Here is a 23,179-nt window from a genome sequence, read left to right on the forward strand (position 1 = left end):
AAACAAGTAATCGTCATTAGCTCAGTGCTTAGCTTATTGACGAAACACTACATTTCCCATACACTAGCTGAGGTCTAAAAAGAACACCTCGCCTGAAGAATAGTCTAAATAAAAGATATATGTTTTATTACTTTGCCACTGCATTTTTAAAATATAAATGGTCACATTATATACTGAATAGTATAATGGCTGGTGAACAGAAGAGATATGTAATCAAATATTTTTTTAAACGTTAATTATTGTATTTTTACTCTGGCGCTAGGCCAGGGCCAATTCTCTAGAATTCGACATCAACATGGTGGCGCAGATGGCGGGAAATTCTGGTATGGGTTTCATTTCAAATAATACAGCAGTAAGAGGTTGTTTATGGCTATTTACAACACAATCCATATTTGTTTACAAGAGCACTTTAATTCTATATCACACTGTGTCAAGTTCAGACAGGAGGAACGCTAGCCAATGTTAGCCAATCGTTATAATAACGTACGTTTTTATTTATTTCACCTTTATTTAACCAGGTAAGCTAGTTGAGAACAAGTTCTCATTTACAACTGTGACCTGGCCAAGATAAAGCAAAGCAGTGCAAAACAAACAACAACACAGAGTTACACATGGAATAAACAAGCGTACAGTCAATAACACAATAGAAAAAAAGAAAGTCTATATACTGTGTGCAAATGGCATGAGGAGGTAAGGCAGTAAATAGGCCATAGTAGCAAGTCATTTCAATTTAGCAAATTAACACTGGAGTGATAGATGTGCAAGTAGAAATACTGGGGTGCAAAATAGCAGAAAATTAAATTAAAACAATATGGGGATGAGGTAGGTAGATTCGATGGGCTATTTACAGATGGGCTATGTACAGCTGCAGCGATCGATTACCAGTTCAATAATGTATTATTTGTTAAATGGTGCTGTTAGCTTAAAGAGGTCGTTCCCCAGTTAACGAATGTTAAAGTATCATGTGCTAACTAACGTTCGTTAGGAAAACAAAATGTGAAATGCTTAAACTCCAGTTAGTTAGCTTGCTCGTAATCGCTACAATTTGCCAATATGATATGCTCAGAACACATTGTAATGGCTACACACATAACACTCACTGACTTACTTTACCCCTATCAGGAGCCAGTCAGTGTGGGCAGCAGAAGGAGTTACATGCTGACCAGACCGGACACGTCGCATGTGCGAGCGTCGCAAAATACATTTTGAAATCCATGTTATTCAATTATTGCACCCACACTGCTTGCGCGCGCCAACGAGCGTCTGCGTCACCAAGGGCTAAAATAGAAGTCATTCCTATTTCTGACGCAAATCGCGCTTCAAATCCTGCCTCTCTCATCTCCTCATTGGTTTATAGAAGCAGGTACCCACGTGCCATCTCCTCATTGTTTATACCCACGTGGGTGATTGAAAGACGAACTGTTTTGCCAGTAGTCGTGGTAATACTATGAAAGTTTAGATGTGATCACCATATATAAGTTCAACGATGAAAAAGCCTGGAAGGAGGAGAGATGACTAGAAACGATTCGGTTGGCCGTTTTATTTGTGGATTAATTTGTCGGAGTAGAGAACCTTGTGCAGTTCAGGTAAAATAACAACTCAATGTTGATATATCCCAGTACAAATTAGCTAGCAACAGCAAGCTAGCTAAATAGGATCAAATCAAATCAAATTTATTTATATAGCCCTTCGTACATCAGCTGATACCTCAAAGTGCTGTACAGAAACCCAGCCTAAAACCCCAAACAGCAAGCAATGCAGGTGTAGAAGCACGGTGGCTAGGAAAAACTCCCTAGAAAGGCCAAAACCTAGGAAGAAACATAGAGAGGAACCAGGCTATATGGGGTGGCCAGTCCTCTTCTGGCTGTGCCGGGTGGAGATTATAACAGAACATGGCCAAGATGTTCAAATGTTCATAAATGACCAGCATGGTCAAATAATAATAAGGCAGAACAGTTGAAACTGGAGCAGCAGCACAGCCAGGTGGACTGGGGACAGCAAGGAGTCATCATGTCAGGTAGTCCTGAGGCATGGTCCTAGGGCTCAGGTCCTCCGAGAGAGAGAAAGAAAGAGAGACTTAGAGAGAGCACACTTAAATTCACGCAGGACACAGAATAGGACAGGAGAAGTACTCCAGATATAACAAACTGACCCTAGCCCCCGACATATAAACTACTGCAGCATAAATACTGGAGGCTGAGACAGGAGGGGTCAGGAGACACTGGCCCCATCCGAGGACACCCCCGGACAGGGCCAAACAGGAAGGATATAACCCCACCCACTTTGCCAAACCACAGCCCCCACACCACTAGAGGGATATCTTCAACCACCAACTTACCATCCTGAGACAAGGCCGAGTATAGCCCCCAAAGATCTCCGCCACGGCACAACCCAAGTGGGGGCGCCAACACATTAGCTAGCAAGGACACATTAGCTAGCAAGTGCAAGCTAACTAGCCATACATGTTTAATGCTTTTCGACCTGTCCCCAAATTAATGTAATTGGTCCAGAGTTTGTTTTGATATTTTAACCTGTGTGTCGTGATCGCGTTTGGTGTAGGGTGACAAAACGATAGCACACGCGCAGCCGGTTTGGGTTCCGTGTTATGGGATGCGTGTGGAGGAGGCAACCCGAGACCTGGACCTGCAGGTCAGCAGTGTTGCCAACTCCTCAGTAAGGATAGTAGCTATTGGCTGTCCTAAAAGTCGCTAGGTGACGTCATCACCTAATTTGCATAATTGACCATGTGCATGTAGTTGCGATGGATTTAACACCCTAAATATGTTTACAACTACAAATGAACTTTAGTCTGTCGATTCTTGTTTTTTAAAAATTCCAACCCACCTTCTTTATCCGGGCTTGGGACCGGCAAAAGAGACACTCTGGCGGAGTTAGTTTAGTTTTCTTAATTTGGTTTGGTTTTTAACCATATGGTCCACTTAGGAGCCTACAACAAGTCACAGTAAAACATTCACATTTTTAACCATAACATTTTTTTGTATACAATCTACATTAACAATCTAAATGGACCAAAAACAGAAAATAGAGAAAACTGTCAATTGCAATGTGAGAAAATATGGTAACTAGTCTGGCCCTAATTCAGGTTTAAAAAAAATGTAAACCAGGGCGAATGTGCGACTCATTTGTAGTCTGGACGTGGAGTGGTGAACATCTCCTGCTCTGACTGTAGCGCGAGGACTGGGCCGCCTGTGAGTGCCTTGGGACGGGGACGGGGAGCACCCGCTGTTCGTTGATAAGAGTAAGAATGATACGTGCTTTCACGTCAGAGTCTCCAAAAGTCTAAAATAACACCAGAAAAAGTCGCTAGTCGCTTTTTTGAAAATGTGTCGCTAGAGGGGTCTGAATACTCACTAAATATAGCGACTAAGTCGCTAAGTTGGCAACACTGAGCTCAATAAACACAAGCCCAATTTCCTCTCACTCTACAAGAACTCGGTAAACTTCAAGTACCATTCAGAAGAGTTTTCATTCTTCTGCAAACCAGTGTGTTGATTTACTTGAAGTTGTCTTTGTGGTTATTTTAAATTTTATTTCACCTTTATTTAACCAGGTAGGCCAGTTGAGAACAAGTTCTCATTAACAACTGCAACCTGGCCAAGATAAAGCAAAGCAGTGAGACAAAAACAACATGGGATAAATGAATGTACAGTCAATAACACAATAGAAACAGTATTTACAGAGTGTGCAAATGTAGTAATATTAGGGAGGTAAATGCAATAAATTGGCCATACAGGCGAAATAGCCTGTATGGAAGATTGCAGAGCAGAGGGAGAGTGCGGAAACCAAGTACAGAAGGCATTGCCATCCAGGGCCAGCAAGGGGCACGTCTCCTCCCTGAACAGCTGCTCACCGTGGCCTTCATCCTGAGTGACCTCTTTGACATCGGGGAGCTGGCACTCCTGGAGCTGCTGCTGGCAGGTAATAGCTCTCTAAGAACAAGTATGTGAACCCTTTGGAAATACCTGGATTTCTGCAAATATTGATACAATTTGATCTGATCTTCATCTAGGTCACAACAATAGACAAACACAGTTTGCTTAAACTAGTAACACACAAACAATTATATGTTTGTCTTTATTGAACACACCGTGTAAACATTCACAGCGCAGGGTGGAAAAAGTATGTGAACCCTTGGATTTAATAACTGGTTGACCCTCCTTTTGCAGCAATAACCTCATCCAACTTTTGGACCATTCCTCTTTACAAAACTGTTTAAGTTCAGCAATATTCTTGGGATTTCTGGTGTGAACTTCTCTCTTGAGGTCATGCCACAGCATCTCAATCGGGTTGAGGTAAGTACTCTGACTGGGCCATTCCAAAAGGTGTATTTTCTTCTGTTGAAGCCATTCTGTTGTTGATTTACTTCTGTGTTTTGGGTCATTGTCCTGTTGCATCACCCAACTTCTGTTGAGCTTCAATTGGCGGACAGATAGCCTTATATTCTCCTGCAAAATGTCTTGATAAACTTAGGAATTCATTTTTCTGTCGACAATAGCAAGCTGTACAGTCCCTGAAGCAGCAAAGCAGCCCCAAACCATGATGCTCCTGCCACCATACTTTACAGTGGGATGAGGTTTTGATGTTTGTGTGCTGTGCCTTTTTTTCCTCCACACAGTGTTGTTTGGAAGGAACACACAACTCACCTGTAGTTTCATCTGTCCACAGAATATTTTGCCAGTAGCGCTGAACAAACATTGCTGCACTTTTGCAAACTTCAGACGTGCAGCAATGTTTCTTTTGGACAGTAGTGGCTTCTGTGGTGTCCTACCATGAACACCATTCTTGTTTAGTGTTTTACGTATTGTAGACTCGTCGACAGAGATGTTAGCATGTTCCAGAGATTTCTGTAAGTCTTTAGCTGACACTCTAGGATTCTTCTTAACCTCTGGCACAGCCAGAAGAGGACTGGCCACCCCACATATGCTCTCTCTAATTCTCTCTTTCTTTCTCTCTCTCGGAGGACCTGAGCCCTAGGACCGTGCCCCAGGACTACCTGACATGATGACTCCTTGCTGTCCCCAGTCCACCTGACTGTGCTGCTGCTCCAGTTTCAACTGTTCTGCCTTATTATTATTCGACCATGCTGGTCATTTATGAACATTTGAACATCTTGGCCATGTTCTGTTATAATCTCCACCCGGCACAGCCAGAAGAGGACTGGCCACCCCACATTGCCTGGTTCCTCTAGGTTTCTTCCTAGGTTTTGGCCTTTCTAGGGAGTTTTTCCTAGCCACCGTGCTTCTACACCTGCATTGCTTGCTGTTTGGGGTTTTAGGCTGGGTTTCTGTACAGTACTTTGAGATATCAGCTGATGTACAAAGGGCTATATAAATACATTTGATTTGATTGAGCATTCTGCGCTGTGCACTTGCAGTCATCTTTGCATTACGGCCACTCCTAGGGAGAGTAGCAACAGTACTCCATTTATAGACAATTTGTCTTACCATGGACTGATGAACATCAAGGCTTTTAGAGATACTTTTGTAACCCTTTGCAGCTTTATGCAAGTCAACAACTTCTTAATCTTAGGGTATTGTGAGATCTCTTCTGTTCGAGCCATGATTCACACCAGGTAATGCTTCTTGTGAATAGCAAACTCAAATATTGTGGGTGTTTTTTATAGGGAAAGGCAGCTCTAACCAACATCTCCAATCTCGTCTCATTGATTGGACTCCAGGTTAGCTGACTCCTGACTCCAATTGGCTTCAAGTCATTAGCCTCGGGGTTCACATACCTTTTCCAACCTACACTGTGAATGATTCAATTTTGTATTTAATATAGACAAGAAAAATACAATAATTTGTGTGTGATTAGTTTGTTTATTGTTGTGATTTAGATGATCAGATCAAATTTGATGACCAATTTATGCAGAAATCCAAGTAATTCCAAATGTATTTATTTGTATTTTTTATTTCACCTTTATTTAACCAGGTAGGCTAGTTGAGAACAAGTTCTCATTTACAACTGCGACCTGGCCAAGATAAAGCATAGCAGTGTGAACAGACAACAACACAGAGTTACACATGCAGTAAACAATAAACAAGTCAATAACACAGTAGAAAGAGTCTATATACATTGTGTGCAAAAGGCATGAGGGGGTAGGCGAATAATTACAATTTTGCAGATGAACACTGGAGTGATAAATGATCAGATGGTCATGTGCAGGTAGAGATACTGGTGCAAAAGAGCAGAAAAGTAAATAAATAAAAACAGTATGGGGATGAGGTAGGTAAATTGGGTGGGCTATATACCAATGGACTATGTACAGCTGCAGCGATCGGTTAGCTGCTCAGATAGCAGATGTTTAAAGTTTTTTTTTTTTTTTTGCAATTCGTTCCAGTCACAGGCATCAGAGAACTGGAAGGAAAGGCGGCCAAATGAGGTGTTGGCTTTAGGGATGATCAGTGAGATACACCTGCTGGAGCGTGTGCTACGGGTGGGTGTTGCCATCGTGACCAGTGAACTGAGATAAGGCGGAGCTTTACCTAGCATGGACTTGTAGATGACCTGGAGCCAGTGGGTCTGGCGACGAATATGTAACGAGGGCCAGCCGACTAGAGCATACAGATCGCAGTGGTGGGTGGTATAAGGTGCTTTAGTAACAAAACGGATGGCACTGTAATAAACTGCATCCAGTTTGCTGAGTAGAGTATTGGAAGCTATTTTGTAGATGACATCGCCGAAGTCGAGGATCGGTAGGATAGTCAGTTTTACTAGGGTAAGTTTGGCGGCGTGAGTGAAGGAGGCTTTGTTGCAGAATAGAAAGCCGACTAGATTTGATTTTAGATTGGAGATGTTTGATATGAGTCTGGAAGGAGAGTTTACAGTCTAGCCAGACACCTAGGTACTTATAGATGTCCACATATTCTAGGTCGGAACCATCCAGGGTGGTGATGCTAGTCGGGCGTGCGGGTGCAGGCAGCGAACGGTATGTTTTGGTTTTTTTGCATTTGGTTTTTACTAGCGTTTAAGAGCAGTTGGAGGCCACGGAAGGAGTGTTGTATGGCATTGAAGCTCGTTTGGAGGTTAGATAGCACAGTGTCCAAGGAAGGGCCAGAAATATACAGAATGGTGTCGTCTGCGTAGAGGTGGATCAGGGAATCGCCCGCAGCAAGGGCAACATCATTGATATATACAGAGAAAAGAGTCAGCCCGAGAATGGAACCCTGTGGCACCCCCATGGAGACTGCCAGAGGACCGGTCAACATGACCTCCGATTTGACACACTGAACTCTGTCTGCAAAGTAGTTGGTGAACCAGGCAAGGCAGTCATTAGAAAAACCGAGGCTACTGAGTCTGGTTCACATATATTTTCTTGCCACTAATCACACACAGCAGTGAGCACGTTACTAATGGAGATAAACACTGGTAGAATGTTTGCTTCTAAATATGTATTTTTATTCAGGTGAGAACCAACAACACCACTTCCCAGGTCTGAGTTGGGGGCTGGTTGCAGTGCTGCTCTACTGGGATGGAAAGCTTTGTGTGGCCAACTCCCTGCGCTCGCTCATCCAGTGCCTCCACTGCAAGACCTTCACCTTGGAACTAAGGTATAATCTACTTCCTGCTTTCATTTTTCTTTTTTCTGTGCCTTGATGATTAAACTGCAGAGGACTGTGTGTTCTCTTCTGCACTCTGTTGACTTGGTTATGTGTGTTCTCCCTCAGTGAGGAGCTGTTGGCCCTCACCACGCATTTCACAGATGAGCTGATGAGCCAGGGCCTGACGACGTGCCTACTGACGCTGGTATCAGAGATCAATGTGATGCGGGAGTTTGAGCGCCTTCAGTAAGAGCGTGGCCTGGGAAACGAGAAACATAGGAAAGAGGTGAGAGGATGCCCTTCTCAGAGGAATTGTATCATCTATAGAAGACGTTTTGCCCTTCACACATTCTCTTTCTTTACCAGGTATCTGACCTCATCAAAGAGTGCCGACAGGCTCTGGCAGATTGCCGACAGGCTCTGGCAGATTGCCGACAGGCTCTGGCAGATTGCCGACAGGCTCTGGCAGATTGCCGACAGGCTCTGGCAGATTGCCTGTTTGCATGGACCTGCCAATCACCACTGGGTAAGGATGACACCCTAGCCCTTATTGGCCACCTGGAGACCATGACATCGGAAGCTGATGGCTCATTGGACAGCGTGAACCTGGCTCTAGTCATGGCACTGCTTTACTGTTTGGATGTCAGCTTCCTAGAACAAGGAACAGAAGACAGAAGGTTAGTGGGTTGTAATGTGTATTTGTCATGTGTTTCCATACCGCACACATTTCTACTCAACATGAGCTGTAGAGGTTTCAGACCCCAAAAACAAATGATGCTTTATTTATTGGTCTTGTGACCTGCTTAGTAAATTAAAAGTACATACATCACTACTGTGTTTGTGTGTGTAAATCAGACCTTCTCCAGGCCTTGCCCCTGCTGACAGAGAAGCAGTACATGTCTTCTGTGCACAGTCGTCTGGTGGAGGGGGTGCCCTGGAAGCTGCAAGGGCTGCAGGCCGTGTGTCGGTTGGCCTGGGCCCTGGCCCTGCGTGCCCTCTACCAGCTGTCCCAGGGCTCATCCCTGGTGGAGTTTAGAGGCACAGGCTGACCAGGCCCTGCTAGGAGGTGTCTTCCTCTTCATGACAGAGGGCATGGTGGGATGTGAGGGCTTCACCCATGATGAGTTCTAAACCCGCAGCCTCCATTTCCTCATCACTGACTTCCTGGCTCTCATTCCCATGAAGGTTAGCAATGCCACCTGTTTTGCTTTGTTGTTGTGTGCTGGTGTGTTTGAGTATGATGGGAATTTGAATACATAGTTTAGTCCTCTTTTCAGGGTGAAATTATTTCCCTTATGGAGAAGTGTGTACACTACCGTTCAAAAGTTTGGGTTCACCTAGAAATGTCTTGTTTTTTAAAAGAAAAGCATTAAAATAACATCAAATTGATCAGAAATACAGTGTAGACATTGTTAATGTTGTAAATGACTATTGTAGCTGGAAACGGCTGATTTAAAAATGTAAAAAAAGGAATATCTACATAGGTGTACAGAGGCTCATTATCAGCAACCATCACTCCTGTGTTCTAATGGCACATTGTGTTAGCTAATCCAAGTTGATCATTTTAACCCTTGTGTAGTCTTAACATTCTGTATACTCCTCTTGTCCTAAGGGTAAAAAACGACCTGCCTTCACTAAACCCCCTAAAATATAGCATTTTAAACCCCAAATCTATTTTGCATGAAGAAAAAACCTGACATTCATCAAACTTTGTGAATATCTAGTTTGAGAAACAGATGGCTCACAAGTCCTCAACTGGCAGCTTCATTAAATAGTACCAGCAAAACACCAGTCTCAACGTCAACAGTGAAGAGGCGACTCCGGGATGCTGCCCCAATAAAAATAAAATATTAAGATGGGAAAAAGAACAGACACTGGACAGAGGAACTCTGCCTAGAAGGGCAGCATCCCGGAGTCGCCTCTTCACTGTTGACATTGAGACTGGTGTTTTGCCGGTATTATTTAATGAAGCTGCCAGTTGAGGACTTGTGAGGCGTCTGTTTCTCAAACTAGACACTCTAATGTACTTGTCCTCTTGCTCAGTTGTGCACCGGGGCCTCCCACTCCTCTTTTTATTCTGGCTAGAGCCAGTTCTGTGAAGGGAGTAGTACACAGCGTTGTACGATATCTTCAGTTTCTTGTCAATTGAAATAGCCATGAAATAGCCATCATTTCTCAGAACAAGAATAGACTGCCGAGTTTCAGAAGAATGTTCTTTGTTTCTGGCTATTTTGAGCCTGTAATAAAACCCATAAATGCTGGTGCTACAGATACTCAACTAGTCTAAAAAAGGCCAGTTGTATTGCTTCTTCAATCACAACAGTTTTCAGCTGTGCTAACATAATTGCAAAATTATTTTCTAATGATCAATTAACCTTTTTGAAATGATAAACTTGGATTAGCTAACACAACGTGCCATTGGAACACAGGAGTGATGGTTGATGATAATGGGCCTCTGTACGTCTGTAGATATTCCAATTAAAAATCTGCCGTTTCCAGCTAAAATAGTCATTTACAACATTAACAATGTCTACACTGTATTTCTGATCCATTGGATGTTATTTTAATTGACAAAAAATGTGCTTTTCTTTAAAAAACAAGGACATTTCTAAGTGACCCCAAACTTTTGAATGGTAGTGTATGTGCAAGTATTGCACAAGTTTAAGAATGCAAGGTGTTTTGAACAGACTGTGTGTGTGCAGATGAATCAGCTGTGAACCCATGCTGATGAGGATGCCCGTCTGGTGCACATGTCTCTGCAGATGGGCAGTGAGCCTCCGTCCTCCCTGAGGAAAGACCTGGACCACCTCATGATCCTGGTCAGCCTTCATGACCTCCCCCTTCACACTCACTGTCACCAGTGTATTACATTGGCTTTAGTCATTTACATTGCAATATGAGACAGTGGAGACAAAAAAAAGAAGAGCAGCGAATATGACTGTTGTGTTCACAGACTGGCCTTTGCTAAGCCTAAGCATATTTAGCTGACTTCTTTCTGTGTGTTTGTAGATCGGAGAGTTCTCTAGCAAGGACCCGTTTGGGCTGGAGCTGGCTCTGGAGTTCTGGTGCCCCACTGAGTTCCTCCAGGGTTCCTACCCGGGCATGGCCATGCAGAGGCCTCTACACTACCAGGTAGATCGAGTGACCTTCCACATCCCTCTTCCTCCCTTTGATTAAAAAAAAGTAAGATGATATAGAGCCGGGACAATAATCCGAAAGTTCCTCTTCCCGAAGCATTTTGCGTACGTCTGTAATTTTATTACACAACGTTCCTGTGGATTGTTCAAAAAACATTATTTGGGTAATAGCGTATGCATTATGTTGATTCCTGCTATAAAAGTATCTGCCTGTCACTGCTTTGCTGTCTTCTGCTGTGTGAGCTACCCACTCCCACTGTGAGGCGGGAGAGATGCATTCTGAGAGGCACGAGCATATGACCATTGCTCAAAATTCAATTACTGAAAAACATACAGTTTTTTAAAGCAACTACTGTTATTCTGGTTCCATAGGAGAGTCGCATCTTTCTGTGAGTACATCATTTATTCCTCTTAATATTGAGTTCATGGCACAACTTTACATCCGGCATAGGCTGTAGTATGGTTAAGATGCGCCCGCGGAGCAGATGGCACTATTTGCAGTGAATGTTAAGTTCATGTTTTAAGTATCCCTATATTTCTGTTATTACGGGGCTATCACTCTGTCAAGAGTGCGCCTGCTCGGGAAGTTTAGTTATTGATGGACCTAGCCTTGAGTGGAATGGCTACCTTGTAGTGTGTTCATATGGTATAGCAAACTTTGTTAAACTGTAACCTTGTCGTTGTGTCATTTCGAGTTAGCAGTGAATAGGCCTACATCAAGTAGCTTAGGCCTTGCACTGGAATGTTTTTGTAGGACTTTCCGACCTGAAGATTACTGACGTCATGATTTTACTTTGTGTTTTTACGAGTTCCCTGTTGTCTTGAAAGCAGCACAAGATGCAGCAGCTCTTGCGCTTTCTGACAGGTTTTCTGCTCAAAGACTCTGTATCTATATGCTGTAGGCATGTGATTATAACATACATAATGAATATACTGTACACCCACAAAATGATAGACCGATAAGCTTTTATTTTATTTAACCTTTATTTAACTAGGCAAGTCAAGAACAAATTCTTATTTACAATGACGGCCTACCAAAAGGTAATAGGCCTCCTTCGGGGACGGGGGCCTGGGATTTAAAAAATGAATACAATATAAATATAGGACAAAACACACATCAGAACATGAGACAACACTACATAAAGAGACCTAAGACGACAATGTAGCAAGGCAGCAACACATGACAACACAACATGGTAGCAGCACAAAACATGGTACAAACATTATTGGGCACAGACAACAGCACAAAGGGCAAGAAGGTATAGACAACAATACATCACGCAAAGCAGCCACAACTGTCAGTAAGTGTCCATGATTGAGTCTTTGAATGAAGAGATTGAGATAAAACTGTCAATTTTGAGTGTTTGTTGCAGCTCGTTCCAGTCGCTAGCTGCAGCGAACTGAAAAGACCAGCAACCCATGGATGTGTGTGCTTTGGGAACCTTTAACAGAATGTGACTGGCAGAACGGGTGTTGCATGTGGAGGATGAGGGCTGCAGTAGATATCTCAGATTGGGGGGAGTGAGGTTTAAGAGGGTTTTATAAATAAGCATCAACCAGTGGATCTTGCGATGGGAATACAGAGATGACCAGTTTACAGTGGAGTATAGAGTGCAGTGATATGTCCTATAAGGAGCATTGGTGGCAAATCTGATGGCTGAATGGTAAAGAACATCTAGCCACGAGAGCACCCTCACCTGCCGATCTATAAATTACGTCTCTGTAATCTAGCATGGGTAGGATGGTCATCTGAATCAGGGTTAGTTTGGCAGCTGGGGTGAAGAGGAGCGATTACGATAAAGGACACCATGTCTAGATTTAACTTTCGCCTGCAGCTTTGATATGTGCTGAGAAAAGGATTGTGTACCGTCTAGCCATACTGCGAAGTACTTGTATGAGGTGACTACCTCAAGCGCTAAACCCGCAGAGGTAGTAATCACAGCTGTGGGAAGAGGGGCATTCTTTTTACAAAACCACATGACCTTTTGTTTTGGAGGTGTTCAGAACAAGGTTAAAGGTAGAGAAAGCTTGTTGGACACTAAGAACGCTTTGTTGTAGAGCATTTAACACAAAATCCGTAGAGGGGCCAGCTGAGTATAAGACTATCATCTAGGGCTGGGCGATATGGTCAAAATATTATGTCACGGTATTTAAAAAAAACAATTGGACGGTTTGACTGTATTTCTAGTTTTTGAATAATAAAAGTTGTACATTTGCTTTATGAGAGCTGAGTGATCCTAGGGTGGCAACACATACATTCTAAATGATTTCAATGAGTCTTTCTCCATTCTGATTGGTTTTATACTGTTCAATTAAACTCCAACCAAAACGAATTTCAGCACGTTTATCATTTTTGCATTTCCTGCACTCAATTGCAGTATTGGAAAAAGTACACAATTGTCATACTTGGGGCGGCAATTTACAAACAAAGCATTTGTTTAGTGAGTCCTCCAGATCAGAGGCATTAGATGAACAGGGATGTTCTCTTGATAAGTGTGTGAATTGGAGCCTTTTCCTGTCCTGCTAAGCATTCTAAATGTAATGAGTAGTTTTAGGTGTCAGGGAAAATGTATGGAGTAAAAAGTACAGTATTTTCTTTAGGAATGTAGTAAAGTAAAAGATGTCAAATTAAAAAAAGAAAAGTACAGATGCCAAAAAAGACTTAAGTAGTACTTGAAAGTATTTTTACCTTACTTCTTATGGTATAGGGGATGCTTGCGTCCCACTTGGCCAAAAGCCAGGGAAAATGCAGCACGGCAAATTCAAATAAAATTATATAAAAATCAAACTTTCATTAAATCACACATGTAAGATACTAAATTAAGCTACACTCGTTGTAAATCCAGCCAACATGTCAGATTTAAAAAAGGCTTTTCGGCGAAAGCATAAGAAGCTATTATCTGATGATAGCACAACAGTAAACAAAGAGTAGCATATTTCAACCCTGCAGGCGCTACACAAAACGCGGAAATAAAATATATGCCTTACCTTTGACAAGCTTCTTCTGTTGGCACTCCAATATGTCCCATAAACATCACAATTGGTCCTTTTGTTCAATTAATTCCATCCATATATATCCAAAATGTCAATTTATTTGGCGCGTTTGATCCAGAAAAAACAGCTTCCATATTGCGCAACGTCACTACAAAATATTTCTGGTGACATCCAGTGGAAGCGGTAGGAACTGAAAACGAGTTCCTAAGACATATCGTTTCCCAATGAGAACAAATGTACTAATAATATGCATATCTTGTATTCTTGGCATGAGTAGCAGGAAGTTGAAATTGGGCACGCTATTTATCCAAAAGTGAAAATGCTGCCCCCCTATACCTTAAGAAGTTAAGTATTTTACACCACTGCTCAATTGAGAATTTCCACACTGCCACGTAGGGCTGCACGAAATGAGCAAATAATCTAAATAATCTTGTGATTTGACTTGCGAATTAGAGCAAAACTGTTAGAATCATAGAAATATAATTACTATTCTAATTGTATAGTTAGAATATAATAGTGGGCACTTTGAATACAGTGTTGTTTGAGATGACAACGAATTAAAATGCCAGGGAGGAGTTATTGTGACAGGGTAGGAACTAAAGTGTTGATAAGTGTTTCCTAGGGGACCCTATAAGCTTTGGCTACATTGCATGTTTTCTCTTAGCTACTTCATATAGGTAACATATTCTTGCTTTGCATATTCCTCTTTGATTTAGAAGATACTGTTGCACAAACAACATGCTGATTTAGGTCTACACCATCACTGGTATTATCAGGCCGTATTGGCTAGCTACATTTGCTCTTCCTCGGTACATTTATTAGCTAGTTAGCTAGTGATAGAAGAATTTGTATGTTTAAGATCATGCCTAAAGTATTCCACTCTGAAACCATATAATTCTGTGAAATGTATTAGAATCATAAAACTATAATCTGATGATGTGTGTAGTTTGTCAGATTTAGAACCAGGACATTTTGTTCCTGTTTAGCTATGTAAGCAGGGTGCAAGTGTGAAACAAAGGATAAGAGGACCTATCGACAGAAGTTGTGCTACTGTGAAACCAATAACAGGACATGCTGTCCCCACCCGTGGAGGGGAGAAATTGTTAGGCTTGCAGAAAATTATGAAACATGTTGCAGAATATGATAAACAATGTATGTGTGTAGTGGAAAAGTAACTGTCTGAGCAAGGCGTAATTTAAGATTTGAACTTGTTTGTAGAGGTAGACCGATTATGATTTTTCAACGCCGATACTGATTATTTGAGGACCAAAAAAGCCGAATATAATCGGCCGATTTTAAAATAAAAAAATGTATTTGTAATAATGACAATTACAACAATACTGAAGGAACACTTATTTTAACTTAATAGAATACATCAATAAAATCAATTTAGCCTCAAGTAAATAATGAAACATGTTCAATTTGGTTTAAATAATGCAAAAACAAAGTGGTGGAGAAGAAAGTAAAAGTGCAATATGTGCCCTATAAGAAAGCTAACGTTTCAGTTCCTTGCTCAGAACATGAGAACATATGAAAGCTGGTGGTTCCTTTTAACATGAGTCTTCAATATTCCCAGGTAAGAAGTTTTAGGTTGTAGTTATTATAGGAATTATAGGACTATATCCCTCTATACCATCTGTATTTCATTAACCTTTGACTATTGGATGTTCTTATAGTCACTTTAGTATTGCCAGTGTAACAGTATAGCTTCCGTCCCTCTCCTCACTCCTCCCTGGGCTCAAACCAGCAACACAACGACAACAGCCACCACATCGAAGCAGGGTTACCCATGCAGAGCAAAGGAAACAACCACACCAAGGCTCAGAGCGAGTGAAGTTTGAAACGCTATTATTGCGCGCTAACTAGCCAGGCATTTCACTTCGGTTACACCAGCCTCATCTCGGGAGTTGATAGGCTTGAAGTCATAAACAGCGTAAGTTGTTAAGGTAAGTTTAATGCTAGCTAGCAACTTACCTTGGCTTACTGCATTTGTGTAACAGGCAGTCTCCTTGTGGAGTGCAACGAGAGAGAGGCAGGTCGTTATTGCGTTGGACTAGTTAACTGTATGGTTGCAAGATTGGGTCCCCCGAGCTGACAAGGTGAAAATTTGTCGTTCTGCCCCTGAACTAGGCAATTAACCCACCGTTTCTAGGCCGTCATTGAAAATAAGATAAATTAAAGATTAAATAAAGGTAAAAAAAAAAAAAAAAACGGCAAAAATACTGATTTCCGATTGTTATGAAAACTTGAAATCGGCCATTCCGATTAATCGGTCGACCTCTACTTGTTTTTGTGTGTGTATAAAAAGATTTGCTCTGAAGATTCACAACCTTCAGGAATTAGACAGAGATATAAAATTGTTCAGTTAGAACATTGGGATAGAAATTCCCGTGACACTAGGTATTAGCATTAGCAGCTAACAATTAGCGTCTCACAAGATTTAGGGCAACTTGCCAAGAAAATACAAACTAGCTGTTTGCTAGTTTGTTTGCTGATGTAAGAAACACAAACTAATAGTGTCATTATAGACCAGCAACAGTCAACAAAGAGCTATTTGAAAGTTTAATGCTTAAAACCAGTAATTTGAATTTGTATCTGGTCTCTCCAGATGGTAGCCTTAACTCAGCATTCAGTCCCCATAAAGTAAAATATATCATTGTAATGTACTTTATTTATTATTTTCTTTATGGCGTTCACAATAGCATCAGACCAAACACTACTCACTCAGTTCCAGGTTGGAATGGTGTCCTCAGCTGTTTGTTTGCTAGAGCATCCTCCGTATAGCCTGGAAAAAGGAAACCTTGAAAGCAGTAATCTCTCTGGTTAATTTTGGTCAAAATTAGGTTGTAGGTTTAGAGTTTTGATCTGGAGCTAAGGCCATGCTGTGCAGGTTAGCATCCTGAATATGTACCTGCCAGAAAGTCCAAGTTTATCTAACTCCAAATCTATCCTTTTGTAAAAAAAAATATTATGATCTCTCTGTCAGGCTGTCATGACCAGTCAAATGTATTTCCATCAATGAATAGGCTAAAAATCATTATTTCACAATGGGATTTCTTCTTCTCCCGAACAATTGGCCGGCGGGCAATTTTATTTGTCTTTTCAAAAAATTTTATCTAACAAAAGTCTGCTATTACCGGCTAATGTAAACCCTACTATAGGCCAATATGCACAAAGATGTGGGCAAATTCTCTGAAGAGCCAAAAATAAAGCTGGTAATACTGGATCCTATTTTGACAGGTTGCACATCAAAATATCAATCATGCATTCCCTGGATATGTTATATGAAATAGCTGACTTTAATCATAGGCTACCATCTCAGTTGTCTTACTTGAAACTGGAAAATTGTCTAGAGCCCTGCTGCTAATGTAAAGTTAAGCCATTTTTAAATCATTGTATTTATCAAGCAAAATAGTTACATTCATCACAATATGCCCCTTTGTTCATATTGCTCGCCCAGCTCTAGCGCTCCCCCAGATTTATTGCTATCAATTTATTACAATGTAGATTTTTGTCTCTAACATGATACTTAATTTATCCTTCAATATGACATTTTGTAACCGCTTGTGTGCTGTGCCACAGGTGGTGCTGTTTAAGTTTGTGCGTCAGATGGGGGACCTGCTGGCCCCCACCCTGTACATCCCATACCTACACATGCTGAAGGGCCTGGCTAACGGCCGCCAGTGTGCCCACTACTGCGTCAGCCTGCTAAAGACCAACGGGTCCTCACACGGTTACTATACATACTCTCACCTGCAAGGCCCTGTAGGAATCTGTAAATATACAAAGGAATTTTCTCATGATCTCACTAATGGTGTTCTCCAGGGCTCGGTACAAGGTCCTCTCTTGCTTTCTAGCTAAAGATAAATGCAGCATTCATTCACTGATTTAACCTCTGAACCACCCTTCCCGGATCCGGTATAATTGTCATCAGCAACGCTGAATAGCATAGCACCACAGTCAAATAATATTACTAGAAAATATTCATATTCATGAAATCACAAGTGCAATATTGCAAAACACAGCTTAGCCTTTTGTTAATCCACCTACAGCGAAAGCAATACAAGCGTTTGTGTAAGTTTATCGATCGCGCGACAAAACAATAAGTACACTTAGCATCAGGTAACTTGGTCACAAAAATCAGAAAAGCAGTCAAATTAATTGTTTACCTTTGCTCTTCGGATGTTTTCACTCACGAGACTCCCAGTTAGACAACAAATGTTCCTTTTGTTCCATAAAGATATTTTTTATATCCAAATACCTCCGTTAGTTTGGTGCGTTATGCCCAGGAATCCACCGGAAAGAGCGTTCACGACAACGCAGACAAAAATTCCAAATTATATCCAAAATGTCAAACGTTTTTATAATCAACCCTCAGGGTGTTTTTCAAATATCTATTCGACAATACACTGCTCAAAAAATAAAGGGAACACTTAAACAACACAATGTAACTCCAAGTCAATCACACTTCTGTGAAATCAAACTGTCCACTTAGGAAGCAACACTGATTGACAATAAATTTCACATGCTGTTGTGCAAATGGAATAGACAACAGGTGGAAATTATAGGCAATTAGCAAGACACACCCAATAAAGGAGTGGTTCTGCAGGTGGGGACCACAGACCACTTCTCAGTTCCTATGCTTCCTGGCTGATGTTTTGGTCACTTTTGAATGCTGGCGGTGCTTTCACTCTAGTGGTAGCATGAGACTGAGTCTACAACCCACACAAGTGGCTCAGGTAGTGCAGCTCATCCAGGATGGCACATCAATGCAAGCTGTGGCAAGAAGGTTTGCTGTGTCTGTCAGCGTAGTATCCAGAGCATGGAGGCGCTACCAGGAGACAGGCCAGTACATCAGGAGACGTGGAGGAGGTCGTAGGAGGGCAACAACCCAGCAGCAGGACCGCTATCTCCGCCTTTGTGCAAGGAGGAGCACTGCCAGAGCCCTGCAAAATGACCTCCAGCAGGCCACAAATGTGCATGTGTCTGCTCAAACGGTCAGAAACAGACTCCATGAGGGTGGTATGAGGACCCGACGTCCACAGGTGGGGGTTGTGCTTACAGCCCAACACCGTGCAGGACGTTTTTAATTTGCCAGAGAACACCAAGAATGGCAAATTCGCCACTGGCGCCCTGTGCTCTTCACAGATGAAAGCAGGTTCAAATCAAATCAAATTTTATTTGTCACATACACATGGTTAGCAGATGTTAATGCGAGTGTAGCGAAATGCTTGTGCTTCTAGTTCCGACAATGCAGTGATAACCAACAAGTAATCTAACTAACAATTCCAAAACTACTGTCTTATACACAGTGTAAGGGGATAAAGAATATGTACATAAGGATATATGAATGAGTGATGGTACAGAGCAGCATACAGTAGATGGTATCGAGTACAGTATATACATATGAGATGAGAATGTAGACAAAGTAAACAAAGTGGCATAGTTAAAGTGGCTAGTGATGCATGTATTACATAAGGATGCAGTCGATGATGTAGAGTACAGTATATACGTATGCATATGAGATGAATAATGTAGGGTAAGTAACATTATATAAGGTAGCATTGTTTAAAGTGGCTAGTGATATATTTACAACATTTCCCATCAATTCCCATTATTAAAGTGGCTGGAGTTGGGTGTGTCAATGACAGTGTGTTGGCAGCAGCCACTCAATGTTAGTGGTGGCTGTTTAACAGTCTGATGGCCTGAGATAGAAGCTGTTTTTCAGTCTCTCGGTCCCAGCTTTGATGCACCTGTACTGACCTCGCCTTCTGGATGATAGCGGGGTGAACAGGCAGTGGTTCGGGTGGTTGATGTCCTTGATGATCTTTATGGCCTTCCTGTAACATCGGGTGGTGTAGGTGTCCTGGAGGGCAGGTAGTTTGCCCCCGGTGAGGTTCGCACTGAGCACATGTGACAGAGTCTGGAGACGCCGTGGAGAACGTTCTGCTGTCTGCAACATCCTCCAGCATGACCGGTTTGGCGGTGGGTCAGTCATGGTGTGGGGTGGCATTTCTTTGGGGGGCCGCACAGCCCTCCATGTGCTCGCCAGCGGTAGCCTGACTGCCATTAGGTACCGAGATGAGATCCTCATACTCCTTGTGAGACCATATGCTGGTGCGGTTGGCCCTGGGTTCCTCCTAATGCAAGACCGCGATGAGCCAAGTAAAGTCCCACTGGCCAAACCCTCCCCTAACCCGGACGATGTTGGCTCAATTGTGCACTGCCCTATGGGACTCCCGGTCGAACCCCAGGCTGTAGTGACGCTGCCACACTGATGCAGTGCCTCTTAGACCGCTGTGCCACACTGGAGGCCGAAAAGGCATCTCTTCAACATCTTCAACTTCAACATTTGGAAAATACGTATTTGCTTACTGGGACTATTCAATTATTGTCTTGCCTAGGGTGGCAGAACAGCCAGGACTGGCCCGGAGCAAAACCTTTTGCAATGGAAAATGAAAACAAGCGTTCGTTTTTGGACAGGTTCAGGTAGTCCCTCCCTGTTTCAGTTCATTTTCTTCTGTTTGGTGGCTTTCATGACTCCTTCAACTTGCCCTTGTGAAACAGAATTTTTAATTGATATTTGGCTGTGTGATGCTAAGGAAATCTTATCTCTCTGTCAGGTGTGCTGAGGAGACCACAAAATGCTGCAGAGAGGCAGTGAGAGACGCTTGGGTCCCGTGCTCACCATCCAGGCACCACACCTGGCTGTGCTCTGTTACCAGGTGATCTACCAGCTGTGTGCGTGCTGGGGCACATCAGGCCCCACCATGCGATACCTGAGGACCAGCCAAGACTTCCTGTTCTCATCTGCAGCACCTGCCCTTCATTCTACCAAGTGAGCTCTTCACTGTCATATCAATACAGTGTGCTCCTATCCTGGTCTTCTCTCCGTCATCTGCACTGATCTGAAAACACAGGATAGGTGGGAGAAATATGGCAGATGCCAACCAGAGCATTTGTACTCCTACAGAAACCCAGTTGTCTTTTTTAACAGAGCCGCCAGAGAGAAACTACTCCGGGTGTCAATCTTCTCTCTAAACTGTGTCTCTCCCCCTACGCTCTCATGTGATGAGAGCTCCACCCTGTCCCAGATATCCTGGCTTATGAAGACAACGGCCATCGAGCTCAGTGACATCACTCAACCGCCAACACTCACACACACCCAGCGCCTCCTCAACCTTCTGCTGGACGACTAGCCTCACACTCGGCACGCAGATAAGACCTACTACTCACTCACTCACTCACTATGCACCCACACACTATGAAAGTTGGATGCATTGGATGTATTGTCATTCACTGATGTAAATGGGATACAAGGAAATGTGCAAAAAGCAAAATCCTTTACAGTTAGTCTGTTTCTTTGATTAGCTGATGAGGAGACGGGCATGGAGGAGGAGTCCAAATCTGTCAGCTGATTCCTGCACTTTGACACCGTCTCCAAAGGTTATGTCTAGTTCTTCAGTCTTCACATATTTGTGAATCATAATGCGTTCTGTCATTCTGTCTGTAATAATCCTGGTATGAATCATATGCATTCTGTGACAATAGAGCAGGGGTACTCAACTGCTGGTTTTCTTTTCTACTTGATCATTAATTGCACACACCTAGGGTTCCAGGTCTAAATCAGTCCCTGATTTTTAGAGGGGAATAATAAAAAAATGCAGTGGAACTGGAGTTGAGTTTGAGGGCTACAGAGCCTCTGTATTAGCAGTTGCAAAAGCTAAGAGCCCCTCTCCTGCCCTGACTCAAGACCTGTCCCTGCCCTTGGGCCCGTACTCTCGTGTACCCAGCCTGGGCCTGGTGCTATTCCTACTGAAGAACATCGCTGCATACTTCTTCCACCAGAGCCAGACAAGCTCTGGAAAAGCTGCAGTGCCTGGAGCAGCTACCCCCTGAGGAGCTCAGAGGAAACGCACATTCAACCTATTGACAAGGTGATAGTGCCTCAGCCCTAACCCTCCTCTATCCCTGTCTCTCTGTTTGGTGTGTAGCTGTGTCTGGTACTGGAGTAGAGAGTCCAGAGGAGCCTCCTGGTCCAGCTTATCAACAACAGGGCCAAGCTGCTGGCCTTCTGCTCCTGTATCCTACCATATTAAAATAAACCAGATGAAGTCACACCAGACTTCTGTGCAAAGGGACTGATCTAATGGTTTAGGGTTCATCTCAGGGTGGTTTTGATTTTAGGGATTTTGTAGGATGATGATGTGCTGTTGGGTATGTATGATTAATGACATGCCCTGAGCTGTAGCTGGTTCATGTGAGAATGAGAAATACCTTGACCTAACCACACCTCGGATGTGATTGAGACCTGCCTGTTTGTACTTTGGCGTCACCTGGAGTACGACCTGTTGTAATGCACCGCCACCGACCCCAAGGACTCCCTGATGCCTGGAGCCAGCGAGGTTCTCCCCAGGCTAACCCTGTCTGGAGATTGAGATCGGACTGGCTTTTGGTAGAAGTCACCCTTAATCACAGATCTAGAATGCGATAACGCTACCCTCTAGCCTAACCTTGATCATGAGGGGAATGAAAAATCAGACCCTGTTTCAGTGGGCATCGTCCAACTCCAGATGATTGCAGGAAATGTGATGTTAGTGGTGTTTCTCGAATTCCCCAGACTCATTTGGACGTGCCCTGGGTCTGGCCAGTCAGCCAGCAAGAGCAGGTAAGAGACTAGATTACACTAACAGTGGGGAGAAAGACAGTTCTTTGAAAATATGCACGGATGAGTTTACAAGGGTAGGATTTGTGTTAGCTTCAGTGGCAAACTGTTTAATTGTTGTATATGTGTGAGTTCGTTTTCAGTAAGACTGACTCCTCTCTCCCCTGTGTCTCCAGTGACATGGGGGGCTGGCTTTGGGGAGGCTCTACAGAGGAAGCTGCAGAGTGACATGGGGGCAGGCTCTACAGAGGAAGCTGCAGAGTGACATGGGGGCAGGCTCTACAGAGGAAGCTGCAGAGTGACATGGGGGCAGGCTCTACAGAGGAAGCTGCAGAGTGACATGGGGGCAGGCTCTACAGCTGCAGGAGGTGGAGGGACTGAACAGCCAGGTCCGCTCCCATTCCACCTTCATCCAGGCCCTGGTACGCAGGATACAAGGCCTGCTCCACCAGCCCAAGAGCTGAAACAGTCAAAGACCAATACAACAAACAAGACTTAAAACCTGTGGAACAATGTTCACCTAAAGAGTACACCAGGCCAAGGATATGGACATTCCAGAACCAGACACACCTGATCTTGAGAATTCTATTTAAACCAGACTCGACTTCCCCTATTCACTTCAGTCTATTCTACTGGCCTCTACTGTCCTCCGTCTCTCCCAAGATGGGCGCTGTGCAATGTTAGTCTAACTGATGTAGTTTGCCCAATATTTTTTTATTTTCTTCACAAAACACACCTTTTGGTGTAATGATTTTCCAATGATTTATTGATTTTATTGCAGGGCTATTAAACTCTTCGTGGTCTGGAGCCTGTTTGTTTTT

The 23,179-nt window shown here is 43.0% G+C and overlaps 1 pseudogene; it reads left to right on the forward strand.

The window, feature by feature from the left end:
• Positions 1–2,610: 2,610 nt before the first annotated feature.
• On the forward strand, positions 2,611–23,165 carry LOC115134849 (nuclear pore complex protein Nup205-like; annotated as a pseudogene).
• The last annotated feature ends 14 nt before the right edge of the window (positions 23,166–23,179 follow it).

This window comes from Oncorhynchus nerka, linkage group LG9a, assembly GCF_034236695.1.
Source record: "Oncorhynchus nerka isolate Pitt River linkage group LG9a, Oner_Uvic_2.0, whole genome shotgun sequence".
Taxonomy (NCBI): Eukaryota; Metazoa; Chordata; class Actinopteri; order Salmoniformes; family Salmonidae; genus Oncorhynchus; species Oncorhynchus nerka.